At 42.6% G+C, this 20211-nt stretch overlaps 1 long non-coding RNA gene across 6 annotated transcripts in view; it reads right to left on the bottom strand.

Annotated features, from left to right (window-relative positions):
* Positions 1-20211, bottom strand: part of LOC106036620 (uncharacterized) — a 214954-nt gene that overhangs the window by 39480 nt on the left and 155263 nt on the right. For 4 of the 6 annotated variants that reach the window (XR_010830016.1, XR_010830012.1, XR_010830015.1 and 1 more), the window contains one exon: positions 4466-4584. The exons of the other annotated variants lie outside the window; for them this stretch is intronic. This is a non-coding gene — a long non-coding RNA (uncharacterized lncRNA). The remainder of the gene's footprint in view (positions 1-4465; positions 4585-20211) is intronic. 6 annotated transcript variants of the gene reach the window in all.

The raw sequence follows: 20211 nt of genomic DNA, 5'->3' as shown, positions 1-20211 counted from the left end.
ATTCCTGGAATTTGCAAAATTTCTCCCCACTGACTGAACAGAAACAAGCCAGGGCTACCATGGCCACATAAACAAAAGCAAGATGGATCAGATGTTTCTGTTTAAAAAAGGCAAACGACTTTTAACTCGATTCATGCATCTCTCTTTTTATCATAGAAGACTAAAAGACGCCACACAGTTTTTTTCTGAAGACCTGCAGTCCTGCAGGCAATGGCATGAACTAACGTGCAACATTGGCTCTTACTCTTCCCTTCCTCTGCAAACCACCGTGTGTGACACACCTCTGCAGCAGGGTGAGAAACAGCTCTGAACACAAAGAAGAAACAAAGACTGAGCGCCAAACAGCATACTTCACTTCTCTGCCTATTTGCCCATATTTTGGTATTTACACTCTGTGCCATCCCTCTCACACAGTACATATATAATCCTTTATTGTAGCGCTGGAAAAGGATTCTCTATTATTTGCAATTATTTCCTAATTTGGCCAATATGAGAGGTTATTGCTGCTGAAAAGAATGAATAAAAGCATATCTGAGGCAAAAAAGTGCTAGTAGTAAAGTTTAAAAAGAGCACAGATGAAGATTAATAACCTCAGAACTCAAGTCCCGAAGTACTTAAAACAAGTAAAAAGATATTATGGAGCAGGAGAATGGAGCCAAAAGGAACTTTTGTTATGACACCCAAAGCCACATGCAACTTCTCAGGTCATGTAGTGCTAACTCTGCGAGCATTCCCAGTGAACCTGCCCCGATGTCAAGGAAATGGGGCTGATTTATAACTCCTTTTTTCCTGCAAAGCTTCAGGTAAATGTGTTTTCTGACTTATCTGAAAGTCACAGAGAAATTTAGGGAGTACAAGCTCACAAATACTAGAAGCCTGCAGGGAGAGAAACAAAACAAAACAAAACAACAACACAACAATAACAACAACAAAAAACTGGGTTTGCCATTTAAGGTGGAAAAAAGCAGTCTGGATGCAGACCGCTTTCAGGATGAACAAAGGACCATGACGCCAATGCGAGCGTTTCACTTGAGTTCAGTGGCTCTTGCTCATGTCCTAAGCAGGTGAAGAGCAGCCACACCACCAAACCAAACGTGGCTGTCCTTCTGAAAAAATAAGGACAGCTGACATGTGGAGAGGGAAGGCCATGCTCACTGAAACTTGAGGCCTGCCTGTGACCGCTGGTACCTGTAACCATCAAATTTTGCTGTGTGCCAGGAGAAGTAAAGGGGACGTTCTGCAGGTGGCCAGCAGATGTATGCAGAGCTACCGTATGTGCTCACATGAATACAGGAAGGGGCACAATCTTCTCAATCGCGGATACACTGCTTGTAAAAGGAGCAGGCACAAATATTTGCACCCACTAGAATGGCTGCCGATACTGCAGAATAAAGTAAATAGGACTCAGAAAAACTGAGTTAATAAAGGCAATGAAGAGATGATTAAAAATACTTTGCTAAGGAGAAAACAGTTTTAGTCACATGCATACTGAGATGTCACCATTTAATAAAATGACAAAAACTATCTATCACATATGCATGAACACAGAACAATATAAAGAGGTTAACAGAAATTGATGGCATCCCAGCTTTAATTTTACACTGAATCGGAGTCTTTGGTGATTGAAATAGACAAAGATGTATAGGGTTATCTTGTTGAAGAGGCTTTGCTAATTACTGGCACTTGTCATTTCTCCATAGCTTTATCTAAGTCAGGAAGGCTAACTAGCTCTTTCTCCCCAGTGTGCATTGTTTGCTCAGTAGGCTTTGTGCTGAGAAAGCCTTTTTCATAACTGCACCTCATTATTAACAGGTTCATAAATAAATGAGTCCTAATATTTTCCTCAGTTAGCATTTATGATAGGGACATTTGGACTACAAAAGATTACACTTGTCTTTAATAAAAATAGGCACTTATACATGAAGCCTATTACGGTCCTTGTTACACTGAAGAGGAGGAGGAGGAGGCAGAAAAGGGGAGGAGCAGGATTATAAAAACAGGCTTTATAGCACTATCATATTTTTCATGTGATTTTAGTAGCTATTTATTATCTTACATTAGCTAATTATGGCTCTAACCTGAAATGGATTTCTGGATTACATACTCTATCCTCTCTATCCTGCAGTTTACCATATTGTGCGCTCTCAAACCAAATTAGCAAACACTATAAACCAGGAAAATACCTTCAGACCTGAAAAATAAGTGACGCAAAAGACTGAGCCTACCCCAGTCATGAAGCTGATCCTCAGGTGCAGCTGTGTCCTCTGCCAGGTTTGACAGACTTTGTTTCTGGAGCTGCAGCTCAGCTCACTACAGAGATCGGGGTCAAAAAGCTGGGAATTAGCTGCAAGGGTGGGGAGAGTTGCATTTGAAGGGGTCAAGGTAGCTGTAAGGCTGCATGAAGATGCCTGAGCAATCTCGAGGAGCACAAGATCTCTTCCTATGTGTGCTATCCCTCCCTCTCCTCATCTCCTGTCCACCCCTTTCCACAGGATCATCCCGAAAACACCCGTCTCCAAGCCAGGAGGACAAGTGACAAGAGGGAAGAAGTTTGTTCTCCCCACTCCACTTTTTGCACAAGGGACATGTTGGCACACAGCTGAATCTCCCACATCCCAGGCCATCTTTTAGCTGTAACATCACCTTTTCGTTTTGCTTTCAAGGGGTGGGAATGGTGCCTCCTGCACATCCAGCTGCTGCAAGCCAGTGTTGCACACTGAAACACAAGTGGATGAAGCCTGAAGAGCAAACAAATATTTGCTAAGAAACTGTTAAGTGGGATATGGTTTGTAACTCCTCATGGCCAAATCTGATTCCTCCGTCCCAACGCAAATGCCAAAATGTTGCCAGTTCCCCACGTTTTTCCAACCGTCTCTGCCACGATCGAGCTCCCTGTTAAACCTCAAAAGTTTTCACTAGTGTTACAAAAGAACTTAAAATAATTACGTCAATTCTTTTCAGAAGAAAGAACATCCACTACATTGTCAGACAGGTTTAGAGCATTTCAGGACTCGAACAATGTTCTTTCTTTTATAGTTACTGTAATGCACCTTTTGTCAGCTATTTATAAAACGCTCTGTAGTCTTCTTTAAACTTAATCTTTTCAAAAATAACTTCAGAGCAAACAAGCTGTAATGGACGATTCAAGACATCAGAAATGCATCTGTCTGAGACCACAAAAATTTCTGTCTTTCTCTTAGGAAGTAATAATCTTAAAGCAAATACACCGGAAAGCTTGTGCTGCAGTATACTAAAGAGTCAACTCATTTGGCTTTGTGAGACAGGTTTGAAGACCCAAAAACATTTATAACATTTGGTTTTGTTTTTCCAATGAGGTGTGGCTTTCACTTTTTTCTTTCCTCTTTTTTTTTTGTTTTGTTTCACCTGATGCTAAAGTCATTTAAATCAAAAAATCAGTTAAATATATCTGGCACATTTTTTTTCTAAAACCAAAGTGAAATACACAAAACCAATTTAATCACCAGAGTACCACTTCCTTCAGGATGTCAGTAATTCTCAAAATTGCTTTAGATATTTGCTAGATATCAGAAATGGGTAATGCAGCATTTTAAGTGGCAAAAATGCATTAGTACTATGTAAGTACATGATCCTTAATGTACTAATCTCAGCAATATGTGTAATGAGAACTTTCAGTAACACTTTATTTTAAGTGTCCTCTGAGAAATGCTAATTTACAATGAAACACCTATGGAAGTACATGTGACATCTACATGAATACCAAATGAATTCATTTTGATCAATGCTATTACAATGAATATGATATGAATTCACAATGATAGGCCATTTAAAGAATTACCACATTTTCCTTTAATATTATATATGTTTTGAAGATTAGTATATGTTAAAAACCACATTACAAGTTCATTAGGAGGTATGTATGTTACAATGTGCAATAGATATGCTGTAGCACTGTTTAAAGCACATTTGCATCATGTAAAACACTAACAAAAAATACCTGTTAGTAGTGGATTGGATTCTTGTTTCAGTTCCAGTAATGGGATCTGCTGGGTTCAATGAATTCCTGGGCTTGCATTTGAGGGTGGAATCGAGAATAATGGCCTGGACTTTGTACTCACTGCTCATCCAGCCCTAAAATTACTCACCCACCCAAAAATGTTAGTACAATCTAGTATAGAGTATTTTCATACTCAAGAGTAATGTGCCTTGGGCATTAAACAAAACTAACTGATGGGCCCTTTTAAAACCTGGTCATTATTGTCAGGAAAGGAACCACTGGAACTGGGGGATTTTGTAAAGATGACTCAGCTTGAGTGCAAGAGTGGGGTCTGAACTTTCAAAAATCTGAGCCCCACTGCTATCCTCTCTAGCTGAGAAGCCTTACAGGATGCAGAGCAAATGTTCTGAAAACCCTTAGAAGTTAACTTGAAGAACATGGGAAACAAACATGGTCAGAAGATATTCACAAAATAAAACAGGTGATTACCTCTGCAGGTGTGCTGCTACGTCTCCCATGCATGCTGGTTGCCATTCCTTTCACATCTGTGACAATTCAGGGTAGGTTCTGGCCACAGGACAAACATGTTCCTCATGGACCACAGCTCTCTAGGCAGAAGGGAAGAGTGGTCCACAAACAAGCCTAGAACCTGCTGCAAGTTGATCTGCAAACTCTGTTCTGTGGCAGAGGCCACAGCCAGTTACAGCTGCATTGAAATGGTCAGTGTTAGAGGAACAAGTGAAGGGGGAGAAAAGCAAACAGGAAGGCAACAGGAGAGCTGCAATAGAGCTTTACGTGCCTTGGAAACCATGACAAGGAATGATGGCCCAGACCTCAGCAACAAATGCTCATAAGAAGCAATGACCCTGATGTACTTGTTCTAGTTTTATTTCACTTGAAGACCCTCACACAAACATTTTATATACATATATACGTGTATGTATATATATATATGGCTATGGTGTCCTTCTCTAAATGCGACTGTGTTTACTAAAGGTCAATAGCAGTCACAACGCCATCATTTCCCTTAAAGCATTAGACCATTTTCTATCATTGCACACCAACCTTGGCTGTGTTTATGTGGGATCATTTCCTTTTACATCTGGCGGGAACCGTAGTTAGTGGTAGATGCCAATAAGCAATTGCACTAATCAAGGTGCAACACCTGCCAGAGCAGAGGCTGAACCAGCAGTATGTGTTGGCTGAGCGCTGAAAGATTGTGCTAATTGCCAGTGTCTGGCCTTTGGCTGGTCTACCAGGCGTCAGGAGCTTTCAGCAGCGAGTCTCGTGGCTTGGAAAGAATAAAGGAATCTTCTTACGGTGCTGAGGGTCCCTCCTCACACAGCACCAAGTGTCTCCTGTGAGATGCTACCTGCACTTCCCAGCACATCCCGTCACCGGCAGACCCATCGCACAAGCTGCAAGGTTGACGCCCAGCAGAAAGGACTGCCTGTCATTCACAAGTCCAACTGAACTGCCCTGAGCTCTCTGCATCACCACAGAATTACCAGAATTACCAAAAAAGAGTCACAGTTAAGAGTGCATGTGTCTATAGAGAGGAACATATATACTTACACAAGCACATGTAATTACTCAAAGCAGGCTTGTCATCTTCCCCTGTTAAAGCATCACAGAAGGGACTGCCGATTTGACCAACAATTACAAGTTTAATGAAAGCGTGAAAGAGATCCTGAACTATTGCATCTGTGATGGTGTGAGCACACTGCTGCAAAGCACTTCACTTGTCATAAGAAAAGGAATTGCTGAAATTGTTTGATGTTTACATTTAACTCGTTCTTTTAATATAGACAGGAAAACAGAGGCCATGTCTCAGAAGAGTGGTAAAAGAAAACACAGCATTTCATCTGTCAGTTGCTAGGATAAACAATCCAAGTAAGAAATAAACTTCAGATAAAAAGTTTAAAATGCGATTTAGAGTAATAACACCATTAATACTGATTCTCACGCTATGTTTGCCCATCTGGGCCTCTTGACTTTTGGTATGAAGTTGGCGCTATAAGATATACATAATATTCACATTTTGCTTAATCATTAGAAGTCTGGAATTCAGATACAAAAAAAAGAAAGAGGTGAAAAATTGTAAAATTTTGTCAGAAAATTGCCTCGGAATGAAATTCTGCCCTTTTCTTCTACTCCAAGGAGTCATTACCATCTGACAGCTGTTTAGTGGCATATGTGTGTTGGTGGTACCAGTCCAATTCCTAGTGGGCAGGTGTCTGCATCACAAAAGCCACCATCACAATTGGCTCTAATTGGCACCCTTGCTGGCAGCCTCAGTACAGAAAATAAGGATTAGATGGCACAGAGATCAAATTATGCTGTCACCACAAAGGTGATCCCCCTTTAGGTCAGAAAGGCCTGTTGGCAGGACAGTTCGGGGAAGTTTGCACTTCCCAGGCTCTTGTTTTGCCGGAGAGACGTGAAATGTCGGGTGTCTAACGCTGGCAGCAAGGCACATTTCACATGCGCTTTCACTTCACAATTTCAGCTGAATTTCAAAAAGAAAAAGAAATACACCACCCAAACTCAACACTCAAACAACAAACCAGAAAATTCCCTCTTAATTTGGACAGTTTCCGATCCATACAAACTTGCTATTTTATGCAGATAGTCACCATATTGCTCTGCTGTGGTATCAGTATAGTTAGTATATTAGATGTCTTTCTTTGTACTTTTTTTTTTTTTTCCAGAACAGCATGCAAATTCTGTGATTTTTCTAAGTATAGGGTGCAAAATACACTGGAAAGTAGGGGGGAGGGGGCATGTCTTACCGCTCAGCGAGCTTTATGAGGATATTCTCTTAGTTATTGAGATGAGTTGAATAATTCTCCACTAATTTATACACCAGTGAAACTGGCCTGTTGGCAAGTCCACAATTAATGCGAATGCCAAGTGGGATTGCAGCTTTGTTTCATCTAGGAAAACACTTAGCTGAACAGCAGCTTTCCCAGCTGAAAATGTGTGTCTGTCTTTAAACTTGCAACAGAAGCTGGCATTTCTTCGTTTCCATTCACTCTATCATTATGATGCATTATACAATGTAATGATGTAATACACTGGAAAGCTGAAACGCTAGCTCTTTGCCAAAAATAATAATACAAAAAGTGTACAATTATTTTCATCTATGAAAGCCACTCTCACCACCATCTCCAGCTCCCCAGTCAAAGAGAAAGCTTCCCTAATAGCAGATCATCTCTTTCTGCTTGCGAATCGAACGTGAATGTGAAAAGGGGGATGCCAGCTCATCCATGCTGAGTTACAACTTTTAGGAGATGTAAACATATTTACCACTTCAGTGTGGTGGCTCAGCGCCGCACGTCCCTCATGCTTCTTTTTAACAGCATCCCTCCCCAGGCGATGAGCTCCTTACCTGCGGGACACAGCGTTTCACTCCACCAGCGGCTGCACTGGGGCTGAGCACGAAGGGATTACTCCAGGCAAAAAGAGACCAGGACATGGACCTTGCTTCGAGGATCAAAATGCCAGGAATTTTTCAGGCTTAGTCTTACCACTCCTCAATCACCCGAGTCATGAAAATATCAAGCTCATGAATGCACTTATACAGATGCCGTAGGTTCAGGCTTCAGACAGGGAAGCTGAAATGGCTGCAGGGGATGTAAAATTGCCCTGACCATAGAAAAGGCAGTGCAAGAGCAGGAAGAAAATACAGATTGCTTTAGGTTAAGTGTCCGCTTCGCTGCTTTATCTCCCATTGACTTACCTGGAGTTCATACAGCGCCAGCACACCTCCATATGCAAAGCCATGAAATCAATACCCTCTAGCCAGCAAGGCTCTCCCAGGGTAAGGCTGCTAATATCCAACCAGAAAGGTTGCTGAGCATCATATCTTTTGATGGGGCCACGCAAGAGCATGGAAGCATCCCCTTCTCCTGCAACCAACCAAAGACGCCTGGGCTCCTGCAGAGCTGCAACATCCACAGGGTGAAGGGCATGCCTGTGGGACAATACGCACTGTCCTTTAGCAGCTATGAACTGACTGAATTTGTTTTCAGAAGAATATAAAGGAGAAGGATAGCTCCAATGCAGTGCCTTGGCCAGTGTCTGCATCCCACACCATCATGCAGAACAAGCAGCAAGTGCATCTGTGCCCAAAATACATCAAAATGATGCATAATACATCTGTATATGTTCCTCTGCCATGGGTGCTCGGAGAAAGGGTAGCTCCTGTTAGCCCCATGGCAAAGGGTGCGATGGGCAGATGATGAAGGTGAGGATGCAGAAAGGAGTTTCATAACAAACTGTGGTGGTTTGACTTGTAAACGCATTACACAAACTCAGCCACCAAAGCATTTCATGTCGTGGTCCCTGTAAGTTAGCTCCCAGAACAGGGATTGCTGCTGGTGGCAAAAGCCACTGCTGGTGGTGCAAGGGCAAAGCCAAACCCTACCAAAGCTCCTGTCCACTCCAAGGAGCTAAATATAGTCCTTTAGGAGGAAAACTGAAAACCAGCATAAAAGAAACGTGACAGGGAGCAGCACACTACTGAGCCATGGGGTTGGGGTGCAGGAGGCACATGCCATGCATCAACCAGGCACAGGTCTGCTGGGCAGAGAAAACTCTGCTCCTACAGTGATATACAATTGCACAGTAAGTGTATCTTAATAATACAATAAAGTGTTAGCTCTGATTAGAAGAGAAAGATGAATTCTTCTGCTAAACCAGGGTAACCCTAAAAGCGTGTTAACATGAAATACTAAATAAAATGCTACTCATCTATAATAAATCTTATTACACATTTTGGCAATTTTACTACTAACATACCGAAGGTTTCAAGCAATGTTTGAAAATAGAAATCTTAAATTGAATCATTGTTGCATGAATATATGCAAAATATTCATTTCTAGCACTGTGAGGGTTGAGTGCTTTTAAATTGGAGAAATCACTCATGACTTCACCTTTTCATGCAAGATAAAGTTGTATGTGGTAACATCATTACAATGTCATGAAAGGAGTGGAAATCATACAACAGTTCTGCCTAAAGCTAATATACAAAAAAGTACTTCTATATTTTTCAATATTGTTCAATATTTAAAGGTGCAGTACAAGGCTTTAAATATATAAAAAAAATCATTAGACTTCAGATGTCAGTGTGGCCTTCACTGAGTACCGAGACTAATAAAATCATTGATGAGATCTCTTTAATATTTAACAGAATTCATGTCTTAGGTACCAGCCTATTTTCAACTCCAGTCTCTGTGGAAGGAACTAAATATAGAAATAAAAAAAAAAAAAAGCAAACGATTTATGTGGCGGTCATTATAGATTTTTTTTAACTAGAGCACTAAAATTAAACTATTTACTCGATAATACTGTCATAACAACAGAGAAAACACCATGACATTTAAATAGTATTTCCTATAAATCCTTTAGCAGGAGATTACTTCAAAAGTACATAACACTTTTATACACATTAACAATCAGTAAATTCAATCAGTGAAAACGAATGAGCGTATTTCGCAAGGAGTTGCCGCACCATGAATTGCCAATATAGAGTTCGGAAGACTACTGGAACCTTAAAGGTGCTTTAAAAGACTGCGAAAGGAATAATTGGTGCTTATATACTTCTTTGTCTTTTCTTCCCTGTGACTGAAAAAAATAAAAATTACACCTCAAAGTTCAGCCTTGGAAGTAGAAGTTACACTAAAAAAAGCCCACCCCGTAATATATTATTTTTTATAGCACGTATGTGAGGGGGGAAAAAAACAACAACAACAAAAAAAAACACAGGGTAAGGCAATCGCACAATGTCAGGTGCAACTTCAGAGCCCGGTACACATGAAATGGATAGCTCCATCACTGCGAGGCTGTCCCTGCTCCAGCGCCCGGGCTCAAAGGGAGGCAAAGTGAAAACGTCTCTGCTCTGGATTTCAAACCTACCGAGGAAATACTCCCGTTCGTTAAAATGAAAACGCCGACCCCTAAATTACCGCCCCGCTCCTGTGTATGAAATGAAAACCCGGGTCCTGCCTGCCGCGGCCGGGCTGTTGCTAGGTGACAGTGGCGCGGCACCGGCCGAGGCTGGAGGGATGGAGGCCAGGCTGGCCAGAGGCCGCCCCACACGGCCCCAGGTCCCCAGCCCTGTGGGTCTGTGCAGCCCCAAGACGTTGCCTGGGGCAGGTGGCAATGGAGAGTTTGGCGAGATTTTGGCCACGGAAGGGTCAGACTGGCCAGAAGGGTGCTGGCGTAGCGCCTGTAGGGATCGACATGCTTTAGTGGTGATGCTAAAGCCAATGGGGGCATGAAACTTCTGCAGGGAACAAATAGAGGCTAACTGCAAAGCTATCAACAGCAGTGCTGTGGTGTGGCTGAAGGGCTAGCAGGGCAAATGCCCAAACCTGACGCCCGTGCCCTGTCCTAGGACTGACTGCTGTCAGACCCTGGCCAGCGCTGGGGTCCCCGCAGTCGCTCATCCTGTCCCTGCTTTAGAGGCTTGCAAGCCAGGCGGGGCTCCCCCTTGCACAGGTCCCGGGGTGCTGCACCTGTCCCGTAGCCCCCCTGCCCACCCACTGCTTCTCCACCTTCCCACATCCCACTGTAGTGTGGAAAGTGAGGAACAGGGCCTTTTTACCAAAAAACATTGTATGTGAGCCATGGGTGGGTACAAGGCTTTGTGAAGGCTGGCTGGCAGAAAAATCCCTTGCACAAGAAGGGCAGCTACTCCAGAGAACACCCACCAGCCACCTCTACCCCTGGACAAGGTGCTGAGATGCCCTGACCATCACGGGGTTCATTTCTCCCATTGTGACCACTAATGGGAATCGGTGATACCCAAACCGTAAGCCCCATGAGAGCCCCAGGAGCTGGGCACAAATGAGAATTTCTCCTTTCCCTCGCTCACACCGGCACAAACCCAGCCTTCTCCAGACCTCACCTCACTGTGCCTTCCACACGTTCATTTCCTTCAAAAATACACAGCGAGCTCACGTCAATGAAACAAACAATTTGGTGGTGATAATCCATAGATTATTGACAAGACGAATGAGATTCCTTGGGTCTAATGCTCTCTGCTACTCAAGGGCTAGCTAAGCTCTCTTTTTTCAAATATGTGGATTTTGAAATGATGGATCATAATAACAGAGCTGGTGCCTATGAATGGGGATTGCAAACACTTAATATTTCAATAGAAGTGTGTGCAACATGATCCAATCACTCTGAAAAATGTACAAAATGGAAATATATAAAGAAAGCAGCTGGCATGAAAGAGAATAAACAAAGAAATATTGATAAAACTCTGTGTGGATTAGGCAAAATATATTCATGCTGCATTTGAATAATCTCATATATATTTATGCATGTGTACATATATTTTCAATATACAGAAAGATTTCTTACCTCATCATTCCCCTGCTTTGAAGGACAGGGCTCTGAATTAGCACCATTCCCCTGCAAATCGCGGAGCCATGCGTGCGCACGAGAACCCCGCTCCCCAGCTCCTGCAGGCGCTCGGGGAGCCTGCTCACCCGGGGCAATGCTGCGAGGAGATCACCACCCCTGCCCCAATTCAGGGAAGTGGATAAGCACATGTTTCATGTTCGACTCATGAGGGACCCTTTGAAAGATCCATCTTGTCATTCATTAGACTAATTTTTTGCATGCTTTTATACGGCACACCCCAGTGATTTCAGGATCAGGCCGGGAGAAATCATTTGTATCACACACTAGGGTATTTACTTCCCGGAGTCTCAGCAGTAAAAACAATCTGACCACTGAGAGCTGAAGAATAAGAATTAAGAAAATTTTAAGGCTGAAAATGCACTATCCCAGAACGCAGCTCCCTGACCCTCAGCGTGTACCTGTGGCCAAGCTGGGGTAACCTCTAGGACCATGCACACGCATTGAATCCATGCCAATGGCAAGGTATCACAAGCTAGTTTAAGCCTCAAAGGAAAACAAACAAACAAACAAACAAATAAATAAAAAGCTAAATCATTTTACAACTGTTGCAGGCTAAGAGGATGTACGCGAATGGCGACTACAGCTCAGATGATGGGTGGGAGCCTTTTATGCTGCAGTAACTTCCTAATGAATCTAAGCCCCAAGTTATTCTGCTGTGTTAGGAAGGAAGCAGTGGTAACAACCTCCTCTCCTTCTTCATTATTTTCTGCTTGCTTGCTTTCCCTGTACTTTTACCACCAGATCATCACCAATTTCCACAAGGCCACCCTGAGTGATGAGGGAAACCAGAGCCCTGTCCCCTGGCTCTCCAGCGTCAGCCAGCAGCAATTTATTCCATTGGGGTTGCGCTGCGGGGTTTTCCCTCTGTTTAATCTCGGCTGCCCAAAAAGCCACCTTCCTTCCCCCCAGCCACAGCAGCCTACCTACTGCTGAGATATTCACCACAATAAGCTTTGCTGCTTTATTTCTGCCCACGTGACTGCTCCACAACCAGCACAACCTCAGTGATGATCTGCGCCAGCCGCGCCTGCCCGTGAATGAGAAGGACCAGCCCGTTGCTGGAGCACCACGCTCTCCCCCTCGGTAGTGTCTCTTTTGCTGGCACAGTGTACATTAGCTGCCTGGTCTCCTGCACTGCTCACTGCTCTTCCCATCTACAATCAAAAGTTTTATTTTGGCTTTTTACACGCCTGGTTTGCTCCTCTCTTACTTTGTCAGCCTGTATCTGATCACAGTCCCAAATTCCAAATTGCGTGCTGCAGGCTGAATTTCCCCCCGATTTACATGTCACTACGATCAAAATCTGTTGCTTAATACAAGACCTCTGTAATGAGCCTGAGATATTCTATTGCATGCTGAATTTCTGACTCACATGATATGCAGTAACCCAATGAGACACACACGCACACCCGCACACACACCAGAGCAGAGGTTTGAAACAGCAGCAGCTTTTCTCTTGGCACAGGGCAGGGGCACTTTGGTTTCTTGAACAGGTGGACTACCTGACAAGCAGCAGGTAGCCTTGCTTTTGACTACTGCGTTTTAAATCAGGGCTGTTTGGCAATTCATTAGTGTCTGCTAACTGTTAAACACAGGAAAGTTCAAAAACATGCATATGTTTTCCTCCCTGCCTCCCAGGTGGTATCTGTTTCAAGCAGCAACCTTTTCACTCCCTGCATAAAGACTTGTAAACTTCCCGTGGCTACACCAGCGGTTCCTAACCAGGTGCCTGCGCTGGAGCCGCAGTCTCTGAAGAGCAGCAAACTCCATATGCTGATCCCCGGCTATGTAGATGCCATTCGTTTCTCCTTGAAAGTTTATTGTCAGAATTACTGGAATGTACACAAATGTCTGTATTTGAAGGTGAAATTTGGTGGAAAAATAAAGATATAATAGGATCCTTTCTTATATAATTTCCTGGTGTGATGTCTGTCTAAAAAATGAAGTGAAATTATATGATGTCAAAAAATCATGTTTCAAAATGATTGACAACATGTGAGTGTTTTGCATTGTGAAATGAGGTGGAAAATTTTAATTGCATGATGGAAGGACATAATATTTATTAGAACCTTGTAACCACACTGGATTTCAGTGAGAGGACACAATTTAAAATTTTGTATTAATACTTCAGGCTAAATCTTAAATGAACACACAGAAGCAAAATTCCAACTTGGAACCTGTGAATAAGTTTTTAATCTCTAATAGTAAAATAGCATCTACAGGGTAGGCACGTCACCATAGTGACAAAAAGGTTCCCTCGTACACGTCCTGCTCTTCTGATCTGAACAATACAGAGTGCCACGCTCCCAGGTCACAGAAGAAATAGCTGCTCTGTGCACGCAGGGTTTTGATAAAGGTCTAAGGAAGATCAGGGTAGGCTGAAATTCTTAGAAAGCCAAAACTGTTTATAAGCCCACTTCCATCCTTCCCAATGACAATAAAAGAACGGTTTGCATCCTCACCCAGATGCAACCAACCCAGGTGCTTGCAGACAGATGGGAATAAATCCCAGAATCAAACTGTATTGGAGGAAATCCCAAGTAAGCAGCAACATGGTAGCAACAAGTTCAGGGAGAGTCCTGGCTGGCCCTGTAGCAGTTTTACTATTGAGGTTGGCCACTGCGGCACCTGACAGCAGTAATTTTCAAGGAAAGTGGTCTAGAGAAGGAAATAAAAGTGAGGTAACGTGAAAATGGAGGGAAAATGAGATATGTGTACATGGAGGTAACTTGAAGCGATCCATCTTCACTTTAAGACATGCCCTGAATATGTCTTATGCCAGTAAGGAGTCTGAAGGGGCCATCTATTTAAGGTTCTGCAGTATTAGTTATACATCTTCTCCCTTCCTCTTTCCCAGCGAGACAGGATCCTGAAGCACAGAGACGTGGCAAGTGAGGCTACTCCTTGCCCACCAGAAACCCTGGGGGAGCTGAGCCCCTCGCTGAGTCCACCGACAGCACCGCAGGCCAAGGGGGAATGCCGAGCGATCAGGAAATCCTGGCTGAGCCAAATCCATTGCGACCAGACCCCAAGCAGCCCTTTGGGGCCAGCTCAGCCCAGGGAGGTCTGGGAGAGCAGCTGTTGTGCCACCGTGCCTTCAGCAACTGGCTGAATTTAACGGGCGTGCCTTTGGAGATCTGGGCTTAATTTGGAGTTATAGGATGAAGCAGGTGAAGTCCATACTCCGCTGGAGTCAACTCCCCAGCTTGGCCAGGTCTCTGAACCACCAGTGACAAGCCAAAACCCAAGCAATCCTCACATACCCAAGTGACATACAAAGAACAGAACAACATAATTCTCTGTGTAGGCAAAGTAGGTCACAATGAATTTGGAAATAGAACTTTTCAACACTCTGTAGTGACTCTCACTTTACCAAGAAACAACTATGTAACCAAAATAAAAGGCACACACAAGCCAAAAGTCCATATGGAAATTGTGAGAGAAATGAAACCAACTCTGAGACCTTTTCTGTTCATTGTAAGAGATGGGGGACTGTGTTATAAATGTCTATGTAGAGCCGAAGAGAATGGTTAAAATTATATCCATCAAGCCTAAATGAGAAGTACAGAAAGCTACACAGGGAAAACAAAGAGGCCGGCTCCAAATTCTGCCACTGGCTCAGTATACCAGTAATCCACAGAAATTTGGCCTGGGACATAAATCACAGCACCAGAATCCTAAAGGGTCATTGAACAGGTCTGCGGCTAGTCAAGCAGAAGAGGTCAGAAATTAAAATGGTTAGCAATGAGTAATAAGAAACCTTAGATCCTTAAAGAATTGTTTGAAATATCTATTTGTGCTCCTCTCTGAGGAGGGGAGAGATTTTTCTCTTCTCTATCAAATTATCTTTGAGTACTGGGATCAACCTTCCTCTTTTGCATATTCTCACCAGCTTTCGGACAAGGTTGTATTTTACCTGTGCGCATCCACTGAGCAAACCGGCATGCAGGAAAGTTTTGCTCTAAGCCAATGTATGTTCCCCAAAAGAGGGATTTACACGTCCTTGCACAAGAAGCACTTTCACCTTCCTCCAGGCCAGGGCAGAAAGCAGTAAGAAATGGCTTAGCCCACTGACCGCAGCAAGTAGAGAGTTTGACAGAACCATAAAACCCTGTGGCTAGCCCGTGACAGATGTCCCTGGTCTACCTGACACAGGCACAGAAAGCCCCGTCCCACCCTCTCCAGCCCTGCTGGTGTGCCAGGGAGGGGGTAACAGCCCTGACCCTGATGCAGGACTTGTGCTCCCACCCGACACGCAGCCCAGAGCCCAGACTCTCTGAGCCAAAGCCTGACGACTGGGAAGTCTAATCAATGGAGTGAGGGAAAGAAAACTGTAAAAATGTATTAGATACTTCTGAATAACAAATAAATCTGAGGAAATCACAATGTGCTCACAGCTATTCCATGAGAAGGAGAAAGAGAGCCAGATCAAATATTCATTTCAAGTTACTCACTCAGCACTCCATCAGGCTCTTTTATAAGCAAAAATTGTTACAGGATGAGCACACCTCCGAAACAAATTTCTGCTCCACCCTCATACAAGGAGCAATCATGCGCACCCAGGAAGCCCCACGTTCAGAGAAGGTAGGGGCACACACACGGCCCCTCGCCCTGCTCCGTCCTGCCCTGCTGCATCCACACGGGGCTGGAGTTCCCCAGGTTCGTGGATCAATCCTTCCCCTCTCCCCTCCGCGCACACACTTTTGCAGTCTGGGATTCATATCATAATAAGAAAGCAGAAGTGCAAAAATGGGGTCTGACCATGCTCAGAGTTTTTTAAAACAACTGTTCACAAGCTGAACACCTACCACGTTCAAGGCTTTGGTTTAAGGCCACCAGTAATTCAGGTGGAGACTTTCTTGGATGGAACCTGAACAGGTTATGGCCTGATTCAGCAGTGAAGACTCCACGATCTGAAGATTAATGCTCCCCAAATAGCTCTTTGCTCCAGTCATTCTGAAGTGTTTATAAAATGTTTGCATCCCATATCTGAGTATTAACAAAACCATTTTAATAACAATACATAAAACACCTGTGTCCTTGCGCAGAGCAGAGAAAATTATTGCAATAGTGTGAAATAAAAATGGTGGGGTCCTTCAAGTCTTAAATCACCAAAGACCGATCTGCCTCCTTCCACCTGTTTGTATTGTTCAGCTTTTTCTGTTCAGAAAGGAAATAACCATCCCTGAACAAGCAACTACAGAGTACATAAGAGCATCACAAAGTAATTATGAGTTTATGACATCATCTTAATATTACTAGGGAGAGACTGAAAGACCCAGGAGAAACTCCAGATTTCCCTTTTGGGAAAACGTTAATGGATGCTTACAATCTGTTTTCCTTTGTTTGGATGTTACAACCAATAATACACTTTTATGTCTATAAATAAAGACTAAAGTTGAATAAATCCAACAAGCTCCTGAGCCTGCGGCTCTGAAACTTGATTCACATTCACAGTAAAGATTTATGAGTCACTCACAGAGAATAAGTTGAAACTGCAAGATTTGGGGTGAAATTATTCAAAAGGGTGATTATTTTTGGAATGATTATGCATGCACACCTGATCAGGGTGTCACCTGGGCCCCCTTGTCCTACATGATGAAATGTGGCAATTTTTCTGCATTTCTCTTTGCTTGCACAAAAGAAGAGCATGTTAGAGCAATCAAACTGTTTATTTTTGCATCAGAGCATCTTGTGGAAATATTTTCCCTTTCAATTAGATCATAGGACATGTTCTTTAAGCTATTCACATGAATATACTAAATTTACAGATGACTGCAAAGCAAAGAAATAAAACTGATTGCTGTGTGTGCCTCTATATTTTTATATGTATGTATGTATATGTGAACCAAAATACCTCAGTATGGGATGCTAAGTTAAGCACTCAAACTCTGGGAGAAGCAGGCCCTGGTAGCTGTCCCTGCTGGGTGCACCATGGGAAGAGGAACCGGCTTCTTTCCTTTCTTTCCCTTCTTTCCCTTCTCTCAATCCAGCCTTCATCTTCACCCAGCAGGTTTGCAACTATTAACTGTAGGAACCACATGTACCTCCAGATGAGGCCCTCGATTGTGAGGAAGACAGAAGGCATCCATCCCTATGTAAGGCCATTTGCTTGAGTCCCTCTCTCGCTTTTGACGCCTAGATAGTAGTTTGTTTGTTTGTTTGTTTGTTTCAAATTATTTGTCTAAATTAAATGAGTTTTGTAAAGTATAAATGAAACAAGTTAGAAAATATACTCAGGTTTATATTCTCTCTCTGCCTGGAGAATGAGATCACTCTACAGCCATCTGAAAAGTTTTCAGGAGACTCCCTTCATAAAATTTTCGTGGCAAACTCTCAGAAACTTCATTGTTAGTCACTTCACTCTCTCCATGTTCTTCCTGATAAGATGTTTTTCTCCTGCACAACATATGTTTCTCCCTTTTTAGTCCTGAAACTTTTTTGCTTTGTTCAGGCAATTCAAAATTGATAGAAACTTTTTCCTTGATCTCATAATGATTTGGCCTGAAAAAAATCTCCTGAACTTGGGCAGGCGCAGGTCAAGCTCCAGATTTGGTACTGGGTGCTTTTCTCTGAAACTGGCTGAACACAAGTTTGGAACACTCCTCTCCTCTCAGCACAGACACAAACAGAAAGGGACATCTCTCCTGCCAGCTCTTGCCTCCTTTCAAGAGAGTCTCTACACCGGACCAAATTTATAAACTTCATGACTATGCTGGCAAAACCACAGTGATGTGGGAGCCAGACAAATAATCACCTTTTTCCAAATGGCTGCTATTGCAGAAAGGCGGGCTGTGCTCTGTGGCTACGTGGTAACCCTGACAAGTAACCCTGCAAGTTCAGCCCACTCCTTCTCTCATAGATCCTCCCAGTCTTTCCGTTAAATTATCACCCGTGCCTTCGTTACCACCAAACCTGTGTGAACTTACTCTGGCAAGAAACAAAAGCTGATATAAGAATGAATCAAAATCTTATCTCAAAAATGCCTTCAACCCAGATTTTGTCCGAGACGAGAACACAAATGCAGGTGTACGTCTTTCCGAAGACACCTGTCTTTGTTACAGTCCTGCATCTGAACGTGTCCCGACTCAGGATCTGCCACGGCCAAGTCCTCTCTGCTCTGCAATGACAACAGAGCTCCGAGTCAAATTCACTGGAAGGCCCACCTAAGCCTGAGATGTACAGCTGTTTGCAGCTACATGCACCATGAAGTTGTTACTCTTTTGTTCACCATGAAAATGAAATTTCAAAGAACCAAAAATATTTGCCATTTCAGGTAAAATTTGCTAAGTAACTTTGACTGAAAACAACTTTAAAACATTCAGAAAACTCAAAATGTTTTGTTTGACATTTTGAAAAAGCAAAGATGTTTTGATTTTTAATTTCAAAATAACCTTTTGTGCTTAGAAATTTGCCAACATTAAACAATAAAAGAGGGTTTTGGAATGAAAGAAAAACTTTTCAGTCAGCTAAATAAAAATATCTGTCTTCCTGTTTCTCTGAGAAGATAAAGAGATTTTGTTATGGGTTTTCCCATGATGATAATTCTAAACCTCTTTTTTTTTTCTTTTTTTTTTCATTTTGACCAGTGAACCAGAAATATCAGTTATTTGTCCTCTGGTGTGCACAGTGGCTTTTCCCTTTTCTATGAAACCACCTCCAGAAAAGGAAAGGTGGTTTACTCATCTTTCCTCACACTATCACTTCTCCCAGCCCTATCATTAATTCTGTTGAAATCTTTCTTACAGGACATTAAAATCAAGAGTGGATTTCAACCAAAATCTTCCCTCATGGTCCTTATGTCACCTCTGAACTCCTCTACCCTGCTCCTAACTTGTTCTCCAGCTCTCCCCATGGTCTTGTGATGGCTGCTCCTCACTTCAGCATGGCTTGTCTTGAGATGCAGACAAAAATGGGCTCCTTGTGTCTTGTCTTCTTTATGGTGCACTAATGCATGGCCAGTTATAATTTAGCCCTAGGGTGGCATCATGCAGTAAACCACACTACAGTAATTACTAGCTTCTGCAGTGTTATTTACGGGACTACCCTACTAGGGTTATTTTATAACATTGTTATAGATTAATAGTGACACCGCTGCCTTCAGTGTGCAGACTTTGCTATGGGTTAAGACCCATGGAGGCCTGTACCATTCAAGAGAGCCATGCAATAAAAATAAAAGAATCATTTCTAGTAAGTTCTGACTCTGATTAAAAAACAATCTTTATGAAATAGACGCTAATAAAATTGCTTTCCTAATTACCCAGAGCTAGTTCATTTCCCAGAAAATATAATAAAACAGAGTTACTTGGCTCTGATTCACAAAATCTGAACCCAAGCTCATTATTAAGGCATTTAGCAGTGAAAAAGCATGTGTGCATAAGATGCTGTCCCGTCAAGCAGAATGCAAGAAATCTTTTGAAGTTAGACCTTTGAAGTCTCAAGTTATTGCTGCATTTTTTTAACGCAGGTATTTCAACAAGAGAAAATCTCTCTGTGTTATTTACACAGATGGAACAGGGCACCCTATTATACCATCATATTCAGTGGAGATTTCAGTTAGAAGCAGAAAGTCTTAATTTAAAGAAATATTTAGAGCTAGTACATAGCACTTCTTAATCTGTGGAACCATTACAAGGCTGCAAGACTTTTACATAATAGAATAGACCAGCCAATGTCCCAAGGCTATTATTGCTATGACTTGTAACACACTGAAATCTCTTTCATCTGCCTAACCTGGGATTTTGATTATTGTAAATGCATGAATATCTTTCAGTTTAGGGGGTTATGTTTATGTTTTA

This window comes from Anser cygnoides, chromosome 3, assembly GCF_040182565.1.
Source record: "Anser cygnoides isolate HZ-2024a breed goose chromosome 3, Taihu_goose_T2T_genome, whole genome shotgun sequence".
Classification (NCBI taxonomy): Eukaryota; Metazoa; Chordata; class Aves; order Anseriformes; family Anatidae; genus Anser; species Anser cygnoides.
The sequence above is the reverse complement of the archived record's forward strand: the minus strand, read 5'-3'. Positions and strand labels throughout refer to the sequence as shown.